The sequence below is a fragment of the Triticum aestivum genome, chromosome 4A, assembly GCF_018294505.1.
Source record: "Triticum aestivum cultivar Chinese Spring chromosome 4A, IWGSC CS RefSeq v2.1, whole genome shotgun sequence".
NCBI lineage: Eukaryota > Viridiplantae > Streptophyta > Magnoliopsida > Poales > Poaceae > Triticum > Triticum aestivum.
In genome coordinates, this window is record NC_057803.1 from 28225500 (window position 1) to 28236706 (window position 11207).

Here is an 11207-nt window from a genome sequence, read left to right on the forward strand (position 1 = left end):
AAAACTCAACAAAAACATTCATGAGATCCGTTAGTACAAGAATAATAAACCACTACTATAAGTGTTGTATCAACCAATTAATATTTTATTTTTGTATTATATCTACTGTATTCCAACTTTTTTATGGCAAAAACTCATCAAAGAAAACCATAGAGCCATCAAAATAAGCACACAACACAAAGAAAACAAAATTTGTCAAAACAGAACTGTGTGTAGCAATCTGACTATTTCGAATACTTCGGTAACTCCAAAAATTCCGAAAAATTAGGACGGCCTGAGAAAATTATATATTGATCTACTGCAATTGGAATGGGTATTTTATCGCTCTCTGGTAAAAGATGATAAATATTTTCTTGAGCGCAAACTTTCTGGGGTTTTTTCAGCAAGATCAAACAACTATTACTCGAGAAGATCCTAAAGGCTTTACCTGGCACAAAAACTAATTGAAACATAAAAAACACAAGCATAACAGTAGCATAATTGTGCTAACACACAAGAACAGGAAGCAAAAAGCAAAAATAAATTTATTCATTGGGTTGCCTCCCAACAAGCGCTATAGTTTTAAGCCCTTAGCTAGGCATAAAGTAAGGATCTAAGTTTTTTCATCTTTGGTTCGAGATCCATAAGATGCCCTCATGATTGATTCATAAGGTGGCTTAATTCTAGTTCTAGGAAAGTGTTCCATACCCTTCCTCAAAGGAAATTGTAACTTAATATTGCCTTCTTTCATATCAATCATGGCACCGATAGTGCATAAAAATGGTCTACCAAGAATAATGGGACAAGACGGATTGTAATCAATATCAAGAACAGTAAAATCTATGGGCACATAATTCCTATTTGCAAGAATAAGAACATCATTTATTCTTCCCATAGGATTTTTAATAGTAGAATCTGCCAAGTGCAAATTCAAAGAACACGATTCAAGATCGGTAAGACCAAGCACATCACATAGAGATTTCGGAATAGTAGAAACACTAGCGCCCAAGTCACACAAAGCAAAAAACTCATAATTTTTAATCTTGACTTTGAAAGTAGGTTCCCACTCATCATGCAATTTTCTAGGAATTGATACTTCTAATTCCAATTTTTCTTCAAGAGCTTTCATCATAGCATCAACAATATGTTTAGTAAAAGCTTTATTTTGTTCATAAGCATGGGGTGCATTGATCATGCATTGCAACAAAGAAATACAATCAATCAAAGAGCAACTATCATAATTAAAGTCTTTTTAATCCAAAAGAGTGGGCACACCACTAGTTAAAGTTTTGATCTCTCCAAACCCACTTTCATCAATTTTCTCAACAAGATTTTCACCCTCCGAAATATTGGGATGCCTTCTACCTAAAGTTGACTCTTCTCCAGTCCCTTTTTCATCATTTTTAACTTTACTAAACATGGAAACAATAGAAGAAACACAAATCATTTTAAGATCTTCATCACTTTTGCAAGAATAATCACTAGAAAAAGCTTTTTCTAAAAATTCTCTTTTAGCTCTAAGCATAGCAGTTCTTTTCTTACTTTCATCCATAGAAACATAAAGAGCTTTGATTGATCCATAGAAAAGCCCTAGGATTAAAATTACCTCTATAAGCATTGTTGTTGAAATTATTTCTAGAGATAAAATTCACATCAATAGCATCACTATTTTTCTCAATCAAAGTAGACAAAGGCATATCATTAAAATCAATAGGAGCACTTTTACTAGCAACCAATTTCATAAGAGCATCAACTTTATCACTCAAAGAAGAAATTTCTTCAACCGAATTAACTTTTTCACTAGTAGAAGCTCTTTCGGTATGCCATTATGAATAATTTTACATGATATTATCAAGCTATCTGGTGGCTCACCCAAAGTAATTTCCATAAAAGTACCACCTGCGGTGGAGTCTAAAAGATTACGAGAAACAAAATTCAACCCCGCATAAAAAATTTGTATGATCATCCAAAGATTTAACCCATGAGTTAGGCAATTCCTTAGCATCATTTTCATCCTTTCCCAAGATTGTGCAACATGCTCATGTTCAAGTTGCTTGAAATTCATGATCTGGGTTCTAAGGGAAATGATTTTTGCGGGAGGAAAATACTTAGTGATAAAAGCATCTTTACACTTATTCCAAGAATCGATACTATAACGAGGCAAAGAAGAGAACCAAATTTTTGCAGAATCACGCAAAGAGAATGGAAATAATTTCATATCGACCACATCATTGTCCACATCTTTTTTATTTTGCATATCGCATAATTCCACGAAGGTATTAAGATGGGGTGCGGCATCCTCATTAGGAGTACCGGAAAATTGGTCTTTCATAACAAGGTTCAGCAAAGCAGTATTAATATCGCAAGTCTCCGCACTAGTGGTGGGAGGAGCAAGCGGAGTGCCAATAAAATCAGTGTTGTTGGTATTTGATAAATCACATAACTTGGTGTTCTCTTGAGTCATGATGACCACACAACAAGATTGCACTCAAAAACAGATCCAGCAAGAAAACAGCAAACGGAAAAGGAAGGGCGAATAAAACGACAAATTTTTGTGATGTGGGGGAGAGGAAAACGAGAGGCAAATGGCAAATAATGTAAATTGCAAGGAGATGAGATTTGTGATTAGGAACCTGATGTATGTTGAATATCCTCCCCGGAATGGCGCCAGAAATTCTCCTTGATGGTAGCTGAAACTATGCCGATATTTCTCGGGAGAGGGAGGGATGATGTAGCACAGCGATGATAGGTATTTTCCTCAGTTATGAAACCAAGGTATCGAACCAGTAGGAGAATCAAGCAACACAACGTAAATAGCACCTGCACAGAAATAACAACACCTCGCAACCTGACAAGTTAAAGGGGTTGTCAACCCCTTCCGGGGTATGGCGCCTCAAGATAGGCAAGCGGATGTGAGATAAATTGTAGTAGATTGATAGATTGAACGCCAAATAAAATAAATAAAGATAAAATGCAGCAAGGTATTTTTGCATTTTTGGGTTTAATAGATCTGAATAAAATGCAAAGGAAAAGTAGATCGCAAGGCAAATATATGAGAAAGAAGACCCGGGGGCCGTAGGTTTCACTAGTGGCTTCTCTCGAGAAAAATAGCAAAGGGTGGGTAAACAAATTACTGTTGGGCAATTGATAGAACTTCAAATAGTCATGACGATATCCAGGCAATGATCATTACATAGGCATCACATCCAAGATTAGTAGACCGACTCTTGCATGCATCTACTACTATTACTCCATAGATCGACCGCTATCCAGCATGCATCTAGTGTATTAAGTTCATGGAAAAACGGAGTAATGCAATAAAAACGATGACATGATGTAGAAAAGATCCGTTTATCTATATGGTGGTAGATATAGATCTCGTCCTTTTATCCTTAGTAGCAACGATACATACATGTTGGTTCCCTTTCTGTCACTAGGATCGAGCACCGTAAGATCGAACCCACTACCGGGTACCTCTTCCCGTTGCAAGATAAATAGATCAAGTTGGCCAAACAAAACCCAAATATCGGAGAAGAAATACGAGGCTATAAGATATCATGCATATAAGAGATCAAAGAAACTCAAATAACTTTCATGGATATAAAAAGATATAACCGATCATAAACTCGAAGTTCATCGGATCCCAACAAACACACCGCAAAAGAGTTACATCATATGGTTCTCCAAGAGACCATTGTATTGAGAATCAAGAGAGAGAGAGAGATGAAGCCATCTAGCTACTAACTACGGACCCAAAGGTCTACATAGAACTACTCACGCATCATCGGAGAGGCACCAATGGAAGTGGTGAACCCCTCCGTGATGGTGTCTAGATTGGATCTGGTGGTTCTGGACTTTGTGGCGGCTGGATGAATATTTCGTCGACTCCCCTAGGGTTCTGGAATTTTTGGGGTATTTATAGAGCAAAGAGGCGGTCCGAGGAGTACCTGAGGTGGGCACAACCCACCAGGGCGCGCCCAGGGCCCATCTTCTTTCTTCTGGCCCATAAAAAATCATCGTAAAGTTTTGTGCCATTTGGACTCCGTTTGATATTGATTTCCTGCGATGTAAAAAACATGGAAAAAACAGGAACTAGCACTGGGCACTATGTCAATAGGTTAGTACCAAAAAATGATATAAAATGATTATAAAACATCCAATATTGATAATAAAATAGCATTAAACAATCAAAAGTGTAGATATGTTGGAGACGTATCAGCGGTGCCCGGAACCCCTTCTGGTGATCCGATGACTACCGAGTGCACTCCGAAACTCTTCTGGTGCCCGAATATCATCATCCTATATATATATATATATATATATATATATATATATATATATATATATATATATATATATATATATCAATCTTTACCTTCGGACCATTCCGGAGCTCCTCGTCATGTCTGTGATCTCATGCGGGACTCCAAACAATATTCGATCACCAATTCCATATAACTTATATAACACTACACTATTGCAGGATGCTGCGGACGCGACACTACGATCAGAGACCCTTCGACGAAATTGTGTGCAATGCAATAATCGCAAACGGTGGTGTAAAAAACAGTCAAAACGGTGCAAAACTTTTGCGATGACGCATGCATCAAAAACGGTTCGGATTTTAGTTTCGTGTGCGATGCAGGGCATACGGTTCAGTTCAATTAACGGTTTCGGATGAGGAGGAACAAAAGAAACGGGCAGGCAGATGAAGGTGTGTGCGATATACAACATATGGTTCACTCGGATGAACTGTTTGTGATTAGGCAACACAAAACAAACAGTCGGCCAGATCAAGGTGTGTGCGATATACGGCATGCGGTTCACTCGAATGAACTGTTTGTGTTGAGACAAGAGAACAGAAATGGTTCAATATATCAAGATGTGTGTGATACGCGGCAAACAGGTGTGTAATCATAAATGTGTGCGAAGACCAATAATAACCCAGACGATTACTTCTAATAAGACGTATGTGATATGCTCTGTCTACACAACATCTATTGGCCATTTGGGAACGGGCGGTCAACAAGATATGTGATATGCTCTGTCAACACAACATCTCTTAATTTAACTTCGAGGACCTTGTTTTTTATTTTTTTTATTTTTTTAACACATGTTAAAGAAGCTTTACTGCATTACTTTATGACAATGTGCGATACATGGCATACGGTTGATCCATCCGACCTATTTGTGATGGAATAAGCCGTGTGTGTTGTGGGCAAACAATTGCTAGTATTCAACCATTTGTGATTGATGAATTCATCACCGACGGGTTCCCTAGTGTAGTCCATGTTCATCTGATCATCATCTACTTCTTGCGCTATCTCGATGTTCCTTCTGTGCTAAGTTTCCATTAATTTATTGTGTTTTATGAACACGCCACCATTTTCCGCCATTTCCTCACCTGTTTCCTACCACCCAGCGATATTGCGCATAAACCTAGGCGGCGCGCAACGCACGGAGGCGACAAGCGCAGCCTGTAGCACATCCACCTTTTCCAAGCATGCCAACCCACCAAACCACCGCCTCTGCCATCAACCTCATCGACGAGGAAAATAAGCAGGCGCCACGGCCCGTCGAGGCCAATGCGCTCCCCGGCAATGCGATGGACGATGTTGTGATGCGCGTCATCGCCAGGGTTGAGCAGACCTTTGGCGCATGGCGCTTGAGCGCCGCAGATCAAGATAGGCATGGCAGCGCCGATAGGCTGCAGCTCGCTGCACAACATGATCGATGGGGTGCCGTAGAGCAAGCTAGGTGTGTCCACACCGATAGGCTGCGGCTCGCCGCACGACGAGACCGTTGGAGCACGCAGAGCGAGAGGCGTGGCGCACCGCACAACAAGAGCGGATCCATCGACGCTTTCCTGCTGTCGACATGGTGTCGCAGCTGGGTATACGTCCCGCCAGTACCCCCATTCCTCGCCAGGAGTGGGCAGAGGCCCTCAACGCCATACTTGCACCGGACGCCCGCCACGCCGTTCCCATGGGTGGAGCCATTCACCTTGTCTGCGGCCCGCTGGATGCCAACGCGCTGGTCCGTAGGCTTGACCGCCTCCTTGGTCCAGGTGTCCACCTGGGCGCAATAGAGGAACATGGCTGTCGCATCCTCGAGCTGGTGATCTCTGTTGAAATAGCCAACTTGGAGCTCGAGATCGCGCTCTAGATGTACCGCGAGCGTGTCGACCACTTGGACGAACGCCTGCAAGAATTCAGTCAGAGCCAAGAGCTACCATAGGCAAGGGCTGCTGGTTATGGTCTCATGGATGCATTTTATTTTGTTGAGTCATTTCGACATGGATAGCTAAGTATTCACAACAATCATAATATTGTTCTGTTTATTCCTCTATTTCAATGTGTGTACTCTGTTTTCTGTTCTTATATGTTCTGTTTCAATGTGTGTATATACGCTTTCCATTCTGTATATGTGGATGATAACAGCTAGATTCAAATTAGTATACAAAAACAGATAGAAAATGGAATTCATAATATATATATATATTAATTGTTTAGTAGTTTGTCACAATATATATATATATAATATCATCACATATACGTGATGATACTTAACTACTAGGTACAATGCATAAAATTGAAAACGAACAATACTAAAACTAATAATCCCTCCTGGGGCCAGTATTCCGGCAGCCCCTCGCCAGCAGCTCCCTGGTGCGCGGCGTCTTCCCAGTGCGGAGGCAGTACTCCACCTACTCCGCCTTGCAGCGCTTGATGTACCGGTCTGCCTCTTGCTGGCGGACGCGCGCGAACGATCTTGTCATTTTGTTGGGTGCCCACCGGAGCTCCTCGTCGATGGCACGCTGGAGTTTATCGGCCCACCTCCACGCAACAACGAGGTGCCCAGTGCCTATGACCTTCCTCACGAAGTACCCATCTTCATACACCTCCTCGGCATGATGACGCGCCCACCCTCAAAGCTCCACTGCCTCTTTTTTCCAGGTGGCATCACGGGCTTCACAGGCCACCTGGTACCTGGCTTCCTCCTTCGCCATCTCCTTATTGAACGCCACTTGCCTGGCTTTCTCAGCCGGTGGCAGTGACTTCCACAAACAAAGATTGTGCTAGCCCCAAAACCAATCCAAAAGTTGGGGGGTCCGCCGCAACCTCGTCCGGCGGTGCGTAGGGGTCCTCGTCGCTGCTATTCGACTGAGCGACCTCGGGGGCGCCGACTCCTCGTCGGCGCGTGGGCAGACCGGCGGCGCCATGGTAGAGATTTTTGAGAGAGAGAGAGAGAGGACGAGCAAGGGGAGGATGTAAATGAGAATTCATGCGGGACGGCGTGAGCAAGGTAGTATTTATTGGTGGCCAGAATCTAGATCACGGGGATAGTACACATGCTGGTCACTGTAATTTACGAGTACTATAGTTTGAATTACACGCGATTCCCGCATCAAAATCCGTGTGTGGACATAATCGCCAAAATCCGTGTGTGAACATAATAGCTGACGGTTTCCAATGCAGAACCATGTCTGATTAATGATCTCCGCCACTCACCTACCAAACTTCAAGCCACGAGAGAGAGTGCCAATCGTGTGGGGGCCGGTTGTCTTGCCAGATCTTTACATTTTCTTTTTTAAACACTAGATATTTACATCATCTGATGATTTTTTAACTCGCACACAAGTACACAAAAATATGATTTTTCAAACCGTTGGGGTTAGGCGTTGCATGTAGATGTAGTTCAAATTTGAATCACGGTCCTTAAAAGGCTAGAAAATCACTTAAGTGTCTTTAAAAGGTCAAATGACCCCTGAAATTTTACAAATTTTCACATGACAGTTGTATTAGTGCACATTAAACATAGAAAACAATTGAAGGTCGTAAGAGGAAGCTATCTCCCGTTCGTCATCAAACATGCATTGTTCCCTCTCGGAACCACGAACCTTCTAGTGAGTTACTCCGGTTTGTAAGGGGTGTGTGTCCAAACTTTCATCAAACAGGCCAATTTTTTTACCATATCATCTTGGTGGCATGACATTAAATCAAGCAAGGTTTCATGTTTTTCTGATCATTTTTTATTTTTTTGGAATTAAAATGCCATGGCACTCCATGCATGTGCCCATGCCGTGAGACCAATATGTTTGAAAATTTCTTCTAATTTACTGCGCATGGAATTAACTCACACACAAGTACACAAATATGATTTTTCAAACTGTTTTGGTTAGGCGTTGCATATAGATGTAGTTCAGATTTGAATTACGGTCATTAAATTGCTAGAAAATTACTTAGATGTCTTTAAAAGGTCAAATGACCCCTAGAATTTTCCAAAATTTCACATTACAGTTGTAGTAGTACACGTTAGACGTAGAAAAAATTGAAGGCCGTAAGAGGAAGCTATCTCCCGTTCGTCATCAAACATGCATTGTTCCCTCTCGGAACCACGAGCCTTCTAGTGAGTTGCTCAGATTTGTGAGGGGTGTGGGTCCAAACTTTCGTCAAACATGCCATTTTTTACCACATCATCTTGGTGGCATGACATTACATCAAGCAAGGTTTCATGTGTTTCTAATTATTATTTTTGGAATTAAAATGTCATGTCACTCCATGCATACATATGCATGTGTCCATGTCATGAGACAAATATGTTTGAAAATTCCTTCTAATTTACTACACATGAAATTAACTTACACACAAGTACACAAATATGATTTTCAAACCGTTATGGTTAGGCGTTGCATGTAGATGTAGTTCAAGTTTGAATTACGGTCATTAAATGGCTAGAAAATCACTTAAATGTCTTTAAAAGGTCAAATGGCCAATAGAATTTTCCAAAATTTCACATTACAGTTGTAGTCACTACTGCAGGATGGTCCAAACGCGACAATACGATCAGAGACCCTTCGACGAAACTGTGTGTGATGCCATAATCGCAAATGGTGGTGTAAAAGAACCATCAAAAAAGGTGTCAAACATTTGCAATGGCGGAGCTATCAAACACAGTTCAGATTTTAGTTGCGTGTGCGATGCAGGACATATGGTTCAGCTCAATGAACTATTTGTGATAAGGAGGAACAAAAGAAACGGGCAGCCTGATGAAGGCGTGTGCGATATAGAACATATGGTTCACTTAGATGAACTTTTTGTGATTAGGCAACACAAAAGAAACAGCAAGAAAGATCAAGGTGTGTGTGATACGTGGTAAACGGGTCCGTAATCAAAAATGTATGCGAAGACCAATAATAACACAGACGATTGTTGCTAATAAGCCATGTGATTTGCTCTGTTTATAGTAGAATAACATGTGTGTATATATATAACTGAAATAAACATCCAATTACATAAGTGACTATACAAATCATTCGCACACACCTCAATAAACAATTGCGTGCATTCTAAAGTAGGAGAAACGATCATCTAGTCATCTACTTCTTGTGACGCTCCAGCCACTGCTAAGTGGCTCAATCCCTCGTCTGGGTCAGGAAGAAGACAGTTCCTCATGTCAACGATCTGCATGTACATCTCGTAGCTTGTGTATGCGTCCATGGCCGCGTACTTGACATGTTGCTCATCCAGTCTCTTATGCCACACACTGTGCCAGGCGTTCCTGTCCTTATTGCTCTAATTCTTCATCTTCATGTAGTAGGGGTCAATGATGGCCGAGGTGAGGTCAACCAAGGAGTTCAGTTTGTTTTTGTCGCTGCCCCAGACCTTGTAGTGGCTTTGGATTTTGACAAGATTCGGGCATTTCAAGTCCAAAAACTTGAGCACTTTTAGATCGTTAGTGGTGTCCACCGTAGCAAAACTGTAGTCGGAGCTATTGATAAACCTGGAGAAACACTCGCAAGGCCTTGTGGCAAGGTGGTAGTAGTAGACGAGGATGTCATGTCGCACGCACAACTGGGCGACGGCAACCTTCTGATCGTGCCCGGCACGACCGATGGTGTACTCAAGGTCGAAGCCGACCACTCGGTACTTGTCCTCGGCAAGGAACTGCTCCAGAGTTTGGATGGAGCTCTCCATCGAGACAGGATCGTTCGTGTACACCACCGAGAGGGCCTTCCCCCTCACGTGGGTGTCCACTACGTGATGCGTGGTGAACTTCCCGCCGTTGTCGTCGTCGGCCGCTAGGAGCGCCATTAGAGCCACGAGGAGCGCCATTGGAGCCACAGGGAGCGCCATTGGAACCGTTGGATGTCCTCTATGTATGTGTACTCGTGGGTGTGCTTATTGTGTCGTGTGAGATGAGAGATAAAGGTAACTGGCCGCAGGAATAAAAGGGGGCCGGGTGGCGTGGATTCTCGGTGCGTCCGCATGGCAGTTTTTGCAGCGGGTAACTGCATCATTGCGCCGCACCCGGCGCAACCGCTTGCACACGAATGTGCGTGATCGTGCGCCGGCCCCAAACACTGGCAGTGCGCCTAGAGGGACGAGGGCAGAGCACCCGGAGGGACGCGAGAGTAGAGCGCGTGCGGCGGGACGCAAGCAGAGTGCGCCGTGGCCGCTTGAACCGCAAGCAACCACACACATAGAGCAGTTGAATAGGCAGGAAATGGTCGCCTACAAGCCGGCCGACAGTTGGGCCGCCGTGTAGAGAGCGGCCGTGTGCTACCACCTCCGTCTAGTCTATAGTCTCCTTTATATTCTGTGCCATACTTTGCCCTCAAGTCTAACCAACAAAATTTTAATGCATGTTTTAAAAATTATATAATTGGAAACTATGTTCAAATACAAATCCAACTATATAATCTTTGGTGACATGCATTCGTATTTTATTAGTTAAATCATACTTATAAACCAGGACGGTGGTATAGTAGGTAATTAAATCGCAAACATTTTTTAATTAACCGTATGTGTATGTGGCCTTTCGTCCTCCTCTCGCACATCTTGTCACCCTGCTGCCGCAGACGGCTTAAAGCGCAAGCTTGCACAGCGCGCGGGGGCGTTCTTTTGGCCAAACGGTGCGCCAATGAATCGTCGGTGGGCCCATTCCCGCGCAACCTCGTAGGTTCCCGCGCAAGTTTCCCGCCCGACTCGGTGAAATCCCCCAAAATCCCAATGCTTACCGACCTGCTATAAAAACCCTCACGATCGGCGAGTCGTGCGTCGCATTTTCCCCTCCCTCCCTGTAGCTTATCTCGTCTGCTTCTCCCACAATCGCCAATGGCACCGGTCCGTCGTCGTCGCTCAGCCACTCCGCCGTCATCAGAGGACAGCTCCAGCTAGGAGCCTACACCACGGTGGCGGCGCAGTCCTCGGTGTAGTGTAGTGCGT